The following is a 17,723-nucleotide window of genomic DNA, read 5'->3' as shown; positions in this document are numbered from 1 at the left end:
TATTTTCCGCCATACTTTCCTGTCCTGGCATACTTCTCTAGCTTCTTTTATGTCCATGCATTTTTTCATGCAGGCTCTCGTGTTTCTGTGACTTCTTATGTAGGTTGATTAAATGATTTAAAAGTAAGCCTTTCTTATGAAAATTGTTAAAAATTCAAGGACATGTTTTGAATCCTTACAAAATTGTCTCAAGGTTTGATTTTCTTTATTTAGTTTTATAAGACAATAAAACAGTGGTCGTAGATTATTTTTGAACAGTAAAATGTGATAAGTCTTTTTATCTATTGAAGAATTAACACAAAATTTGGACTACTCTTTTTTGTATTTTTCTGGATGGGTCGATAATTTTTTTTTATAATGATCCTACAACAATTATAAAATTAGTTTTATAACTGTTATTGTATCTCTGAATTCTCTGTAACTACAATGGGTCGAAACGGTCAAGACATCATGTAAGGCAAGACTGATATAATTCAGCTTTTTAGAAATAAATAAATAAATTATTTATTGCTCTATAAGGATAATTAATACTTGTGGAAATGTAATATACAATAATGTACGATGCGAAATAAAGAGAAAACCGACCAATTTAACGTTCCATTAACTTTTTATAGAGCAATAAATGTTTGTCCCTCTGTCTTACCCTCGCCTCCCTATCTCTTAGATCATAAAGCTTTTTTCATAGTTTTTAATGGTCTTTTCCTATAAAAAATACACTCAATTTTAAGGTATCAATTTTGTGTAACAGAATGATTCAATAATGTAAGAGTATTTCACTGCTTTATATTGATATAGGTTTTCGAATCAATTGAATACCGCTGCAGCAAAAACAATACTTATAGATTCACTGTGAGTTAATAACTTCTTAAATAAATTTTCTTCGTTGTTTTATCTATTGGGCCATAGATCTACGGATTGAAAGAAATCTGATTTTGTATTATTATTGCATCGCATCTCAAACGAATAATACCTACTCAGAAAGCGTTAAAAATGACGCAAGGAATCAGCGAGCTTAAGCCAATTTAAGTTTACAAAGCCGGTTTGGGTGGTAGGTTTCATTAAAAGCTTTGACACCCTTCCAGCGTACTTCTGAGGGAATCTTCCGAGACTCGGGAAACTTGGATAATAAGTGATTTCAGCGAGGCTAAGCGAGAACCTGGAGTGAAACGAAGATCGCTTTGGTTGCATCGGCCACCAAGGGACATCCAACCGGGGCTAAGCAAAGTTGTACGGCTTCTCGACGCTGTCTGACCCGCGGATTATCGGCTTACCTGGCTACCAGCCTAGGTTATTTCCACACGTAGTGGTCGAGGGTACATGTAACCCATAACACTTATTTCCGGTTTCTTGCCTCATCCCACAAGCTTGGATTCAACGAGGGACTTCTTTCATCCACGTTCAACAACCGGAGGATTGAACGTATGTGTGGCACAGTTATGTCTGCACACATCGACGAGTCCAAGTGACATAGTTTCATCTTAAAGAAACTAAGTGAAATGGTACGAACTCGCGGAGACAAAATGGAAAGGTGCTAACTCGCATAGTGAAATCTCGAAGCTTCAAAATCCTATGCAAATTGTATTGAGGACATCAGCGCCTTTAAATCTGGAGCTGCTTTTCATTTGGTCTCCAAGAGTTTGCACCTTTTCAATTGGTTTGTTCGAGATGGAACCTTGTCGTTTGGATAGGTTGCTGTCAAATATCACATAAATACGCTAAGGATATGAGATGAATGCACGGAGGCATTTGGCACATAAAAAACGATCACTCGAATTTACGATAAAGCTCGTTCTTACGATTGGTTACATGTGAGGATACCCAATACAATTTCCGGTTCAGATCAGAATTTCGTAGTAAAGCTTCGAGGCAATCGCACCGTTTACGCCAAACTACCTGGAACATACTCTGGTGCGACGATTTTGATACCATTTCATTCGACGCCCTGTCGCTCTGTAATGAGTCTATCAAGGGCGAGATGGATCGTCAAATCCCTGTCATGTTCGCTTGCGTCCAAAGTGCCCTACTTGAAGACAAAAAGGAGCCAAGGTTGGATGTAAATTGTAGAAAACATGAAACTACACAGAAAAAATTGACTGGGATAAGATTTTACAGATTTTCGTAAAGTTGGGAAATAATAGAGGCATTTTGAAAGAGTTTAACATTACTTTATTCGAGTTTAAAACTATTTTTCATGTTTGTTGAGCGTAAAAAGAGATGACTGGTTTGAAATCAAATAGTAGGGAAAAAAGTAGTCATCAGGTTATCTAGCGCAGTGGTTAGAGTGTTGAATTTTAATCCTGATGGAAAAGTTTTCCCAAATTCCTCTATATTTCAGCATAACGCAAATTTTACGGAAACCTTTCCCAATCAATTTTCTTTGTGTAGGAATGTTGTAAAATTAAAGAGTTATAAAAATATGTGAGAACAAAAACATTTTATTATGAAGTTACTCATAAGTTATGCGGTTTGCAGTAGGTCAGGAAAAACCTGGAAGTCAAGGAAAATACAAGGATTTTTTTTTAAATCTTGCAAAAGCAAGGAAATTCCTATAGGAAGCACTTTAAATAACTGTCAAGTATAGTAAGATTAAATTTATTCAATTTTATTTTGAAACAGTTTTATTGCGTTTATAACAGATTTCATGTTAAAAATGTTACAAAAATAAACTTCTCTTCTTAGGAAACCAATGATCAAGGAAAATGATAAAATGCTTATGAAAAAGTTAGAGAATTTTGAAAATGAATTTTCGCAGCCAGCCAGATATAATATTCTTGCTAGTAATTTATTCGACTTTTATTCTATTTATAGTTCTTGATTTCAAATTATTTTTCCTAAGAAATACATTTTTAGTTTAAAACTTTATTATTTCGTTGTAAATTCGCCTTTTTCAGTTAGAAACTTAACTACTTGATTAAAGAATAATTTTTTTAACTAAAAATTTAATCACTCTAGTATTCCATTCATTATTGTAGTTGAAAATTCATCTCTTTAGATCAAAGTTTCACTATTTTGTAAACAAATCTTTTTTTTGTCGAAAATTGACATTTACTATTTGAAAACTTATCTTCTTTGGTAGGAAAATAATCTTTCTAGTCGAAATTTCTTTTTATTTCTTCTCAAACTTAACTATCTGTTTGAGAATTTATATATTTTTTGAAAATATTGTTTGGTTGAAATATCAACTATTACATTTTTGTTGCAAATTCATCTTCGTAAGTTGAAATTCTACTAATTGGTTAAAAATTCAAGGATTTTGTGAAAAATTTAATTAATTTCTTGAAAATTTATTCATTTTGTTGGAAAATTGAACCATTTTATGTTGTGTTGAGAATTCATATATTTGTTGAAAATTTCACTCTTTACTTGAAAATTGGTTCGTTTTGCTCAAAAATATAACTTTTTAGTTGAAAATGCAACTGCCTTTGGTTGAACTTCAGACTTCTTTGTAATTGAAAAATGTAAATATTTAGTTGACGTTTCAACTACTTTGTTAAAACTTGTCTTTTTATCTTTAAACTACAACTATGTATTAGGTAATGAGTGCAAATTTTTGGTTTTAAAAATTTATCTTTCTGGTTGCAAATTCATCTGTCTGGATTAAAAATGAACTTTTTTAACGCATGCTTTCGCGCATAAAAGTGATCGATTTTTTTCAAACATTCGATTTCTTAGCTTTGAAATTCTACTCAACTTTTGCCTCAAAATTTCAAGTTTCATCTTTTTTGTTACAAAATTCGACTGTCGTGTTAAATTTTAATTTTTATCAAATCCTTCTTTTTGTTTCAGAAATTCAGTTTTCTTCTAAGTAATTTAGTTATTTAATTTAAAATGCAACCGTTTTTAATACAATTTTAGCCCTTTTTTTGAAAATTTAATTTCAATATTCTATGGAGAATTGAACTATTTTGCTAATAAGTCATATTGCTAGTCGAAAATTAAAATTTGTTGTTGAAAATTCATCTTTGTTGGTAGAAAATTTACTTGTTTTGCTTTAAATAAACAAATAAATAAATTGGAAATTTTCAAATTTTAATGAAAAACTTTTTTATTACATTAAAAATATTCTATGGTAAAAATATTATAAAATTTAAATTCTATTCTTTGAATATAAATGTTAAGCGAAAATGAAAAATTGTTTAGGGAAAAGTCAGGAAATTTTGAAAGCAAAGTTTTGCGACCACCCTTGTTATTTATGTGCAAACATATTTGACTGAGATTTGAAGGATAAAGCTTGTGTCACTTTTATAAAAGGTACACATAAATCTTTCTTTGGTTCTAGTTTGGAACACGTGCACTGATGTGTCTTTAGATATTGTTTTTTTGAACCATACTAGTAATTAATTTTGATACCAATAATTTTTAAAAGGAATAAACTTTTGTAAATAAAATTCTTTTAGATCCAAATAAAAAGAGTTTCACGCTGACATATAGAAGAATGTTAACAATTAATCATGTCCTAAAAGAAAAATAATATTTCTTCTTTCTCATGCGAAAAAGCTTCGAGTTTCCTCTAGCTTCGAGTTTCATCCAGTTTCGAGGGAAAATATTATCCTTTAATGCTGTACCAGTTGCGAATACCTGTAAGCACGAACGCAAGTCTAGCGTCTGTGATTTTAAGTTTACCGATAACCCAGGCACTTTTCCTTGAAGAGGACCTCGAGTTTCGCGCCACTTAGAAGTTGCTGCTGATATTTACTGTAGTCATACAGGAGTGTCAGATACACTTGGAAGGGGATGTTATCACCCGAAGCAGCGGCAAAACTAAAAGCGGTGACGGCACAAGACTGACTCCCTTCAGGACTCATAATACACCGGAGCTAACCCTAGGGAAATTTAGCACACGCCGTGAAAACCTTTATTTTATAAGCTTATACATACCTCGTCCTGACAAGGTTGGGCTGGAACACAGGAGGTGTCTGATAGAAGCATCCGGGTTCTCAGAGCTAGGTAACAACATAACATTAACTTCTGCTGTCTTTCGCCATTACTGCGCACAGTGAAAAAGAAATTACTTTTTTCGTTCAAAATAACGTATAGCCCACAAATATTGATCGATTCAAAAATACAAAATCTGAAAAAAAAACCTCCTAGATTTCTAAGAGAGTTGTCGAGCAGATTTAAATAACATAAAAATGGTTAAAATCGTTTAAGCTTCATAGAAGAACATTAGTTAAAGATATTCCAATATTATATACTGAACAAACAAAAATTTATAAAAAAATTATTGATTGAAATTTTTTTTGAGATTTTCCATAATTTTATGTTTTTTAAAGTTGTATTGCACGAAATTTTGATAAAAAAATAAAATTATGAAGAACTTTCTTCTTGAAAATTATAAACAAATGCATGAATGAGGCATTTTTCGACAGTAAAATTGTTCTTTTTCATTTCATTATTTTCTAATTAGGAAATTAATGCTTATTTTAGCAAGCTTCATAATTTTTTGATTAACCTTGCGACTTTTTCAAACAAATTTAATTAATAAATGCATTATTCGGGCATTTGTCGGTAAAAAATAATTCTTTTTCTCAATGCCAGTCCTTTCAGTTGGAAACTTCATGAAAATTTCAGCAGCATTCATAAATAGACAATAAATATTAATTTCTTAAACAATTTTAATAAACAAATGGGATTATTTGGGAATTGGGGTATATATCCACGGAATTTCGATGTAAGTGTTGTGTGTTGTAAGTTGTGATGAGAAACTTAAACTGAAAGGACTGAGATTTAAAAAAAAAAACTTTTTCGTCGACTAATGCTCACATAATGCAAATGTTTGTTAAATTTGTTTAGAACATCATAGAATTTATCAACTAAGTATGACTGTTGAGACTGGTATTAAAAAAAAAAAATTTCTTATGACAAATGTCCAAATAATGCATTTGTTTATCAAATTTATTTGAAAAAATCACAAGATTAATCAACAAATTATTGAATATTACTAAAATTATCATAAAGTGCTTAATTTAAAAAATAGTATCGAAAAAAAAACAATTTTTCTGTCGAAAAATGGCTGATTAATGCATTTGATTATAATATCAACAATAATAATCTCAAGAAGAAATTTTTTCATCATTGTATTGTTTTTATTAAATTTTCTTGCAACATAACTTAAAAAACGTACAATTATGGAAAATCATAAATACATTCTGTCCACAAATAAATTGTTTATTAAAATTGTTTGATTATTATATAATACTGAAATATCTTTAACTAGGTTTACTCTATGAAACATAGGCGATTTCAGCTATTTTCATGTTATTTACGTGCACCTGGAACGCCAAATAGAAAAAATTATCATTTTTTTCGTCACATTTATTACTCGAAAAAATTGAAAGTATATTTTGAAAATCAAGATCCACAAATCTCTTAGAAATCTAATCAGTTTTTTCAAATTTTTGTTTGTCGAAATCGGTCAATATTTGTTGGCTCCGAAGTAAAAATTCTTCGACATGAGTTCGACTTGGTTATGTCTTGAGTTTGTCTCCAAGTCATCGATGTCTGACTGCGCCTCAAAACTGGGTCGAGACATAGGCCTTCGTCTTACTTTTATGGCCACGACAGTTAAAACGGCGTTTACTTGCCTCAAGTCGAGCCCTGTTTTGGCTGAAATGGTCGAACCTTTTTCGAGCCATAAATAAGATTAAAATTGATAGATGAAAAATTTGAAATTAGTTATTTTTAATTAAAAAATTCAGAATGTGTGGGTCTGAACGAGTATAACCATTAAAAACTTTCTTCAAAAATATAAAAATTGTAACTTTCTAGAAGGATCTCCTGAGCCGTTAGAAATACGTAAAAACAAACAACATTTTCGGTATCATCATTAAACGAGTATAATAAAAATGAAAACCCGTAAATAAGTTGATTGATTATAGATATAAATTATGTAAAAATCTACAGGATTGTTTAATCATTAACAAAGATTAGCTTTTATGACAGTCAGAATGGCCTTTTTTGTTAGGACAGGTATAAACTCGAAATTATAAGCCGCTCGTCTTCGAGTCATAAAAATTCGACTCAAGTGATAAATTTAGGTCTTCAAGTCTTAAAAACTTGTCTCCAAGACATAAATTGAAGTCTGGCTCCGTGTTAAAACTAAGACAATATCAAGTCGAACTTTTCGAATTCAACATGTCTTGATTGGGGGAAATTCAAGGCGAACTCAAGTGTAAGCATTTTTACTCGGGCTGTACGTTATTTTGAACCATAAAAGTATTTTATCCCGCTTGGCGGCTTAGAACGCGATTCTAGAAGAATATATTTGATCAGAAGAGAATCTGTTCTGTAGTATCGACTTCATGATAAATATTCTTTTTTATAAGCTAATTATTTTTTTAGTCTAGATAAAGGTTGATAAAAAAGTGCACTACAATCAGGATTTAAACCAAGAAGTTCTCAATTTATTAGAGGTGCTTTAACCCTGGTTGACTAACATTCAACTTCCAAAATTTTCACTTGCGTGTTGTGATAGCTTAATTAATTAAAGCACTTCTCTTGAATACGAGGTGTCGGTTAAACCAACTTTTTATGAACTTTTTTTTCGCGTTTTTTCAACTAAATTTGCAAGGAATATTTTTTATCAAAGAATATTTATCATAAAGTCGGTGCTTGCATGTATCTGCAGAATGGAATATTCTCTGATAAAATACATTCTAGTGGAATTGTGTTGTATGCCATAAAGGTCAAAAAAATCTAAGTCATGTAAAGTACATAAAGGCAAAAAATTAAAATTAAAAAAAAAAATTAACGCTTGCACTATCTGAGAGAAAATGGGTGGTTTAAAAACAACTCTTTGGCCAAGATACCAAGAGATGAACGACACTATGGTGTAAAATAGAGAACGGTTTACAATAATATTTTTGTTACAATTTTGTTTAGTGAGTAACTTTTTTGATTTTCTTTGGTAGATTACATTTTAACTTAATGAAGATCAAAAATGCTGAAAGAAAATTTTATAATCTAAGGAGAAGTTCTTGTATTTTTCATTTTTTCTTCTTTCCTATTTACGTGAGTCAATAAGACCTTTAACCTTTGACACTTCCACTTAGACCTCAGGCGTATGACTCCAATGCTTTGATTATTGACCTTAAATGTTAAACTTTGACGCTTGGCCTATGACCTTCAATTCGATTATTGACTTCGCATTAACCTCTGAACACTTACCAGTATTTCCTTTCCTTTAATACTTGTCACCTGAACTTTGAGACAGGACCAACGTAATCCTTCATTGAAGACTCTTGCCACACTTTTCTCAAATTAATTTCTATTGCGTCGAATATTTTCCATTTATCATAATGTTATTCTGATTTATGAAGTAAAGATTTGTTATGATTTCAAATATTAAAGCTTTGAAATTTAAAAATGTATAAAAATATCCGTAAATGTTCTTACAATTGGACATTAATAAATTTGTTTACAAAATTCCTCACATGATAACAGATCAATTGGGCTATAAAAGAATGCAAATGTAAATTTCTTCTTGATGAATGAGAAAATAATATTTTATTTTAATTTAATTGTATATAAAGTGTTTCCAAAGTACTTTGTTATTAAATAATTATCATTAATACTTAACTCTGATTTTATATTTCAAGGTTAATAAAGGTTAACTGTTGTATTTAAAATTAATTATTTTAATTACCAGCAGTATATTTACTTTTAAAATTTTTTATTGAACACAATTGTTTATATTAGGTTTAAAAGAATATTTAAACAACATTTAATTGAAAATGTTACAGCTCAAATAATGTTGAATAAGTAAAATTTTAAAAAACGACAATGTTTCGAATGGATTGAAAAGGAATTTAAATTGTATCGTCTCTAAAAATGAACATTTTAAACTGATTATTTTGAAATTTAGATTTTATGAAATAAAAATTTTTTATCAGAAGCTCTCAAAATTGAAATATTTCAGAATAAAATTTTGAAAATTGGACAATTTCATTAGAAAGGAGTTAAAGTTCTTTCATTTATAATTCAAAGCTTCTAAAATTCTAAAATTTTAGAAATTAAAATTATATTCACATCAAAAATTTTAATATTAGAATTTATCACACAAATTAGAACATCAAGAAATAAATACGTCACCCTTTCTCGCATTAAATATTTTAAAAATTTCAATTATTAACCTTTATAATTAAATTATTCTGAAAAAAGTTTGACATAAAAAGGAACTTTAAATAGATAACATTTAAAATGAAAAATTTCCACAACGAACATTAAAAATTAATCGAGTTCAGGTTACATTTCAAACTGAAAAAATAATTAGCTAATAAGAGTTTTGTTATTAAACCTTTTCTGTACACAAACCCTTTAAAAATTTATTTATTTGAAGTAAATTTAAATCCTATACCAATTAAATATCTTAAAATGGTTAATTACACTTTTCGAAAGTTAACCGATAAAATTTAATTATTAATTAAAAATTTTTTATTTACTCTTGAAATTTTCCAATTAAATTATTTTGCATTTTAGATAACTCATTTTTTTATCTCTAACTGAAAGTCGGAAAGTTTTAACATATCACATCAAAAATAAAAATTATACAAAAAAGATCGCTATGATTACAATTTTTGGAATTGCACAATTTCAAGCCTTTCAACGTGAGATTACTGTTTCAAGTTGAGTTAGAAATGCTCAATATTTGGGAATATTTTTAAATAATGAATAATTTAATTTTTAATGCCTAGTCCTATTTTTTTTTATTTCGAAGGCTCGAATTTTAAACTATTGTCTTATTTTTGCATTGTTTTCATTTTATTATGAAGGCATTTATTTGAAAAATGTTTGATTAAAATTACTGGAAACTCAAGATTGGCTAACTGTCAAATTTTTTTATTTTGTCATCTTAAAATTTCGATGAAATTGAAAAATCAGACAATTTTCTACGTTTAAAATTGAAAACATAAAATTTCTAATATTCAGATCTAAAATTTTCAATTAAAATCTGACTATTAAAGCTTTCAATATGAAAATTTTCAATTTTTAAATATTTTGTGGATAAATTTTCTTTTCAGTAATAATACTTAAATTTAAAACTACGAAATTGCAAAATGTTTAATTGGGATATTTAAAAATTAAGAAATTCAAGTATAAATATTTCGAAGTTGGATTTTTTGAACGAAAAAAACATCAAGTTCCAGGCCTCAAAACTTAAATTGAGCCATTCGAAGTGATTAATACATGTATAAAAGCAACGATAATATTATTATTTTTACTCAACTTTTGTTTACTGGAAAAAATGGAGTCTTTGTTTGACTAAGTTTTTGATAGTTCAACATACGTTTTTTTCTTTAACCAATATTTTGTTGGGATAACAAAAAAATCATGTTAATTTTCTAGCAAAGAAATATAAGAAGAAACTTGTAAAAGTTCATTACCATTCAAATTTAAGATTTAAACATTTCTTTTTTAACGTAATATAATAATCAGTTTTTACTTTTTTAACGAGAGATATTTAGGCAAAAATAATTTGAAATAAGAATATTTACGAATTTTATTGTGTGGCAAATTTTACGATTATAAATGTTTGATGATATTTATAACTAGCTTCTTCTTTCAAATCTAATTTTTAAGAATGGCTTAGCATCACATATTAAAGGTTCAAAATAAACAATTTTTTAATATAATTAATACAATTTTTAATTATCAATTATATTTTTATTTGAAGAGAGTCATCAACAGACCAGACTTAATATATTAAAATTATGTTTCTGAGAATGAAAGATTATGTTTGTACTAATTTTTGCCTTTTAAGCAGTAGCTGTAACTTATTCCTTTGTTTGGTTAATTTTTCGAATTATGTGTACTTTTCGAGTTCAGTGGCTCGTTATTCGTAGAAAAATTGACTTCTTATCATTTTCATACCTCAATTGGTTAATAAAAATAAGACTTTCGAGCAAAAAATTAGGTTCGAAGTTTTGTTCACGAGAGGAAAGAATTACCATTTATTTGCTGAAGGGAGGGTGTTTTCACATGAGTCGTGCGATTATAGACCAGAGTGTTGTAAAGGTTCCGAAAAACTTGTTAGTGCTCCAAGCAACGATTACTGGTGAGATTCTCACAGGAATTTGGCTCCGAATTTTTTTTTAGGAATGTAAACGAGATATGTTTGCTTTCTTCCTCAATTAGAAATATTTAGTGTTACTTTCTTAGTCATTTTTAGGGTCGTCCAAAAATATATTAAATTTTTTAAAAATTTTAAATGCATATCGTCAAGAAATTTGTACGATCCACACAACAATAAATCCATCTTTTTTCTGAAAAAAATCATATTTAGTGATGGCGCAAGCCCTATGAAGTTTAACACGTATTTCTCATAAAAAGAAGACTTTTTTATCAATTTTATTCAGAATAGTCAACATTAGCTGAATCGAATCACGATTGAAATTGTACTTTATGAAATCCCCCCTCCATCCCATAAAATCTGTTTTATGGAGTCACGAAAAACCCCCATAAGTGAAATAATGGGTTTAACTTGTTTTTGGCGCTAATTAAATAAAATAAATTAATCAATTAGATATAAATTGTTTTGAATACATAAAATAGTATATTATACTGATGAAATGATATTTGCAAAAATGTTTTAAATACTTTATTATCGGTTTTAGCAATTTTCTCTTAGAATACAGATAGAAAGTCGCTGTTAAAAAAAAATTTCCACTTTCTGCCAAATTCTGAATTATAGTTAGGTAACACTTAATTGATTTTAACAAACATGATTATTTACGCAATACATTATTATTATTATTATTATTATTATTATTATTATTCTCTTTGACTAATACTGGAAACTGTGTTTCTTTTTTCTTCATTTTTAACCTTTTGTCCACTTTTCACTTGGAGTGATTTAATATTTAAATTAATATAGCTAAAATAATTGTTTGATTAAATAATTATTATTTATAGCTATCTTCTTCTATTTTAGTACAAGATAATTGTGATTTTTTTAAAACCTTGACCTTTATCCACTTTTCAATTTGAGTGAAGTAACTATTATTAAAGTTAACAACAATAATTGTTTCAACAGGTTATTATTATTGCTAATAATATTCTTTTTGCATAATGATAGAAAGTTGCTTTTTTCTGAGATTCTGAACGATTTGTCTATATTCTACTTGGCGTGCCGCAATAATTATTTGTAATTATTGAAAATAATTGTTTTAATAAATTATTATTCATTACAACTGTCTTCATCTATAATAATGCTAGATATTTGCGGTTTTTTCTGAAATGTTTAACTTTTGTCCAATTTTCAGTTCGTCAAGTAATAATTAAAGTTAGCAAAACATTTGTTTTAACAATTTATTATTGTGTATAGCTATCTTCTATAAATTAAGTGCTCGAAAGTTGCAGTTTTTTTCATTCATAGAGCTTGTCCTCCCACCTACTGCTAATTATTCCATTCTTTGTTTTGGTTCCTGTGTAAAATAGCTTTTTTGTTTAAATTATTTTTTTAAACGAAATATAATTTTAAAAAATTATTTTTGTTTAGTGTCGCATAATATTTGTTCATAACGAAAGTGACAAAGCAAAATTAAAGATTTCAAAAAAGAAGCAACTTTATAGCACAACTCTAAGATAAGATAGTTATGAGGATAAATAAGAATGTTTAATAAAAAGTTTCAAAAGTCAGGAGAAACCGCCACCATTTAGCATTAATAAAAAAGAACATAGTTATAAGCAATAGTAATTCGTTTACATAATTATTTTGATGAATTGAATTAATTATTACCTCACTCCAAGTGAAAAGTAGGCAAATAGTGGTGATCTAATTACCTCAATCAAATTAAGAATTTAGAAAAGTGAAATTTGCAATTTTATTTAGAACATATTAGTTATTCGGATTAATTCTAATACTGGTTATATCGATTGGTAGTGATCTGTGGCAAAAGGAGTACAACATTTTTTAATGAATAAACTTCAATATGTTGCAAAAATTATTTCTTTAACTAGGGCATGGTTTCAAGGGTGAAATAAAGAGTATTATGCTTGTAAAAACTAAAATTTATTATCGATTCTCATTCGTTGAAGTATTTTCAAAAGAAATAAACGTTATATTTAACCCATATTATAGATTTTCACATATTATTTGTACATTTTCAAAAGTAATAATATTCCCAATGTTGATTAAATAGGAATCTTCAAGGCCTATAAGGGACACTTTTTTATTAACCGATTTTGCGCAAATCTTCAGAGAATTATTTTTTCGGGTCCATTAACAATTTTATAGTAGCTGCATAACAAATATTCCAAAATCGATTTTTGGGACCACCCTCATATGTGATCAGTCTTGCGTAAATAGAAGCTTTGATCTTCAATTTAGATTATATCTAATCTACTTGTTTTGACAATCTCTAAATAAATGGCTATTAATGTCTCAACTATTGAAATCTTACCTACCCCAATAGGTTCATTTATCATAAAATTATCGACCATTACGTCCAAAATTAAATACAGAAATTCGTCATTTATTTGTGGACAGTAGGTTTATCATATTTTTCTCATTTCCTTTCTAATAAATTGAAGCCATTGGTGTGGGGCTTTAAATAAAATAAAATATGTTGATAAAAAAAAATATCTAGTTTCACAAACTTATAATTTTATCATTGTTCAGGGCCTAAAATGTTCGCTAGGTCCGAAACACTTTCTGTAGTTCGAAAAATTTGTGCTTCGAAATCAAAAAGTGGGCAATGAAAAATTGACTATATTTTCGTAGGAAAATGTCCTGTTTCTTGAGCTAATTTTTTTAAAGTATTTAAAATGAACTTCAATTTCTATTTTCACATTATTCTCAGGTTTATAAATGATCAATATTCCTATTTATTCACCGAAGATTTCACATTAGTTTTTTCACTTAAATGCGAACTATTATTAATTTTCTGGTTCAAAATTCATTTTTTGGTTCTAAATGTTATTGATTTGTTGGAAATTTAACAATTTTGTATAAAATTCATCTTTTTTTTTATCAAAAATATAAGAAATTCACAAAAAATTTCTTTCTTATTGATTTATTTTTGTAAAAAGTTCATATTTTTTTTATGAAATAATTTTCGGTAAAAATCCAACTTTTTTGTCTAAATTAGAGGTACTTTTTAAAAAATTCGTTTTCTTCAGTAAAAATTTAATAATTTTAGTTAAAAAGTCATTTTTGTGCTTAAAAATTTAACTATTTGTTTTAAATACGTTTGTTTTTAACTGAAAATTTAACTACTTGACTTTTGGTTAAAAATTAGCCTGTTTCAGTTTCGGATTCAAATACTTTGTTGAAAATTTATATTTTTTAGTTAGAATAAATTTTGTCTTCTTGTTTGAAAATGTAGGTTCTTGGTTAAAAACTGAACATGTGTGTAAAAAATTCATTTGTTTATTGAAAACTAATTTTTCTTGAAAGAAAATTGAATTATTCCATTTTTTATTATAAATTTATCTTTTCAGTTTAAAAACTCATCTATTTGGTTCAAAATGTGTTTAATTTATTGGTAATTTTTTTTTTACAAAGTGAATCTTATTTTCTTTAAATCCATGTATGTGGTTAAAAATTGACGTATTTTGTTGAGATTTAGTTTTTTTTAGTAAGAAATTCATTTTTTTGGATGATTATGTAATTTTTGGGTTGAAAATTAATCTGATTTAGTTTAGGATTCAAGTATTTGATGAAATATGTATCTTCTCTGGTTAAATGTGACATTTTTTTAACCTAAAATTAGAATCTCTGTTGTTGAAATATCAACCATTAGATTTCTTTAGGTTCATCTTTTTACGTAGAAAGTTATGCTCCTTGGAAGATGATTTATAATTTTAGTAGAAAATTCATATCTTTGGTTGACAATTAAACTAGTTCGTTAACAATTAGTTTTTTTTAATTAACGTTTGTAAGGAAAATTTAATATTACATTTTTTAATGAAAGTTTATTTTTTTAGTTTAAAAAGGTAATCTTTTGTTAATTTTGGGTAGAAATTTAATCTTATTAGTTGTAAATTCAACTGTTTCTTTGAAAACCTATTTCTTTTGGAGAAAATTAATCTTTTGTGGTATAAAATTATTATCATTATTTGAAAAATCAACTGTTTGATTATAATTTGATATATTTTGTTGAGATTTCGTTTTTAGTAAATTATTATTTTTCGTTGATGTGCAATTATTTACTTTACCATTTAAAATTTTAGATGAAACTTTTTTGTGTATTGACTATGAAATTTGTCTGGGTTGGAAGTTTATCGATTATGGTAGAAATTTAATCATTTTTTGCTTTAAAACTGTTTTTATCTCAAATGATAATCCTCTCTTGGTTAAATATCAACTATTACATTTTTTTGATAATTCATTCTTTTTGGTTGAAAATTTAAAATACTTTGTTAAAAATGTAACAAGTTTCTTCATTCGTAAGAAACATTAAGATTGTAACAAATCCCTCCAAATAGTCTTACTTTATTTTTGGATATCCCCAAAATTAATTAGTGAAAAAATTATTTTTAAAAAATTACGTCATATCGAGGAGATGGGAAGGGAGATACGTCGTTAGATTTTTGAAAAAAAATACACCTAATTGAGAAAAGTTTAAAATAAAATTCCTATACTCAAAGAGCTTAAAGCGAAAAATATACTTGCCAGGAGTCGTTTTTTAAAAACAAGAGTCGGGCAGCTGACATATTCGTTTCCGTTTTCTGCAACTTTTCTCCGTCATTCTTTCCCTGGATTCACCATTGAATTCTTTCTCCCCTTACCTAGACTCAATATCTCGTCCCTGCCAGTTTCCTTTTTGAGGCGACATTCATATTGACTCTCCCATCTCGAATTTACAGCCGCGTAAAAGAGAAAATGAGGAAATCATAGTGTCGTCAAAATTTCTATTTCCGGCCCTTAAAAAAATATTCAACAACTTTCAATGTGATGTTAAATGAAAGGGGTTTCATAGCCTGTCCACGTGAAAACGTCTCGCTAGGGCATAAGGATTTGCAAATCATGACAATTTTAAAGATAAAATTTTATAATGTGAAACGTTTTCACATGTTTTGTGTTTTACTTGGATTATTATCAAATGAAAATATATGCTTTAATAAAATATAACTAATAATCATAGTAAAGTTTGTCTTAAAATGCATTCAGCAATTAAAAGTCTCATTGATGCCTTCCACTTTTTACACTGATCAATTTTGAAGATGTTTACAATGTCAAATTTTCCAACTTGCTGAGTTTTGAATGTTTATATTTTAAAGATCTTTTTGAAATAAGTCCATCTTAAATAGGTTTTTTTCAATCATTTAGTTTTAAAGTTTTATAATTGAAAATTCTTCAATATTGCACTAAGTGCTCTATATTTTGCTAAAACAAAATCGCCGTTATTATTATTTAAATTTGGCGATATATTAAAAATTCTTAAATTTTAAAGATTCTGCATATTAAAATTAAGATGTTCAATCTTCCTACTTGAAGAACTTTTAAATGTAAATATTTAAAAATACAGCATTTTTAATTTTAAAGCTTTCATAATTTTTAATTTTTGACGAGTGAATAAAAATTCTTAAATTTTGATAATTCTGAAGATAAAAATTTGAGATTTTAATTCTTAATCTTCCAAGTTCAAGAATTTTCGAATAAAAATCATGCAAATTATAACATTTTAAATGATAAAACTTAAAACATTCATATTTTTCAATTTTGAAAATATAGAATTGTAAATTATTCAATTTTCAAGATTCATATTTTTTAGGTATGTAATTTTGATTTTTTTCTAAAAATAGTTCAAATTTGAAGATGTACAGTTGATAAAGCTTTAATTTTAAAGACGCATGAATAAAATGAATGCAAATCATAAATTTAGATAATTTTGAAAATCCAAAGTCAAATTTTTAATTCCAAATGTTTTAAATTGAAGAAATGTAGTATGCTAATCATTCCAATTATAGGATTTTAAATTGTGAAACTTAAAACTTAAAACCTATTTTAATTTAAAAAATATTGAATTGTAAATTATTAAATTTTCAAGATTTATATCTTGAAGGAAATAAAAAGTCCTAAATTTTTAAGATGTTTAAAATCAAAAAACAAGTTTTTAATTCTGAATCTTTAAAATAGAAAATTTTCCGAATGCAAAGCATGAAAATGGTATTTTCTTGAATTGTAAATTTTAAAACGTGCATAATATTTAATTATAAATTATAAGAATTAAAAATTCCTCAATTTATAGGTTGACAATTTTAATTTTTGCTATTTTTAAGTGATGCAACTAAAAAAATTTGAATGTTCAGAATATAAAATTGCTAATTATTTAATTTACATGGCTAATATTTTATATTTATTTAATTCTGCAGGCTTTTTTCAATAGTTTTGGGTTAAAGATTTATAATTCAATATTTTTCAATTCTAAAGATTTGAAATTTAAAATTATTTAATTTGGACTATTTGTCTCAGCTATTTAATATTTATTTGTGTAAAAAAATAATACAATTCTGAATATTCAAAATTAAAATTTATCAATTTGATAGATTTTCTATTAAAAATTCTTTATTTAAAATTTTTAAATTTATCTGCTATATCATTAGAGATTGTACCTTACCGACAGTAGATCGACCCTCCAAACCATGAAGGCAGAAAATCTACACAATATCGATAAAGTTAAAAATATTCAATAACAGAATATGCTTAACGTCTTAATAAGACTAGATGGAAAATAATATTTTTAAATTAAAATTATTTCTTGAAAAAAAGATCCTACTCC

The 17,723-nt window shown here is 27.2% G+C and overlaps 1 protein-coding gene across 1 annotated transcript in view; it reads left to right on the top strand.

The window, feature by feature from the left end:
* The window catches only part of LOC117179779 (nephrin-like), a 628,567-nt gene that overhangs the window by 409,183 nt on the left and 201,661 nt on the right, over positions 1-17,723 (top strand). The gene's annotated exons all lie outside the window — the stretch shown is intronic.

This window comes from Belonocnema kinseyi, chromosome 9 (assembly GCF_010883055.1).
Source record: "Belonocnema kinseyi isolate 2016_QV_RU_SX_M_011 chromosome 9, B_treatae_v1, whole genome shotgun sequence".
NCBI lineage: Eukaryota > Metazoa > Arthropoda > Insecta > Hymenoptera > Cynipidae > Belonocnema > Belonocnema kinseyi.
Note: the sequence above shows the minus strand (reverse complement) of the source record. Positions and strands in the feature narration are given on the sequence as shown.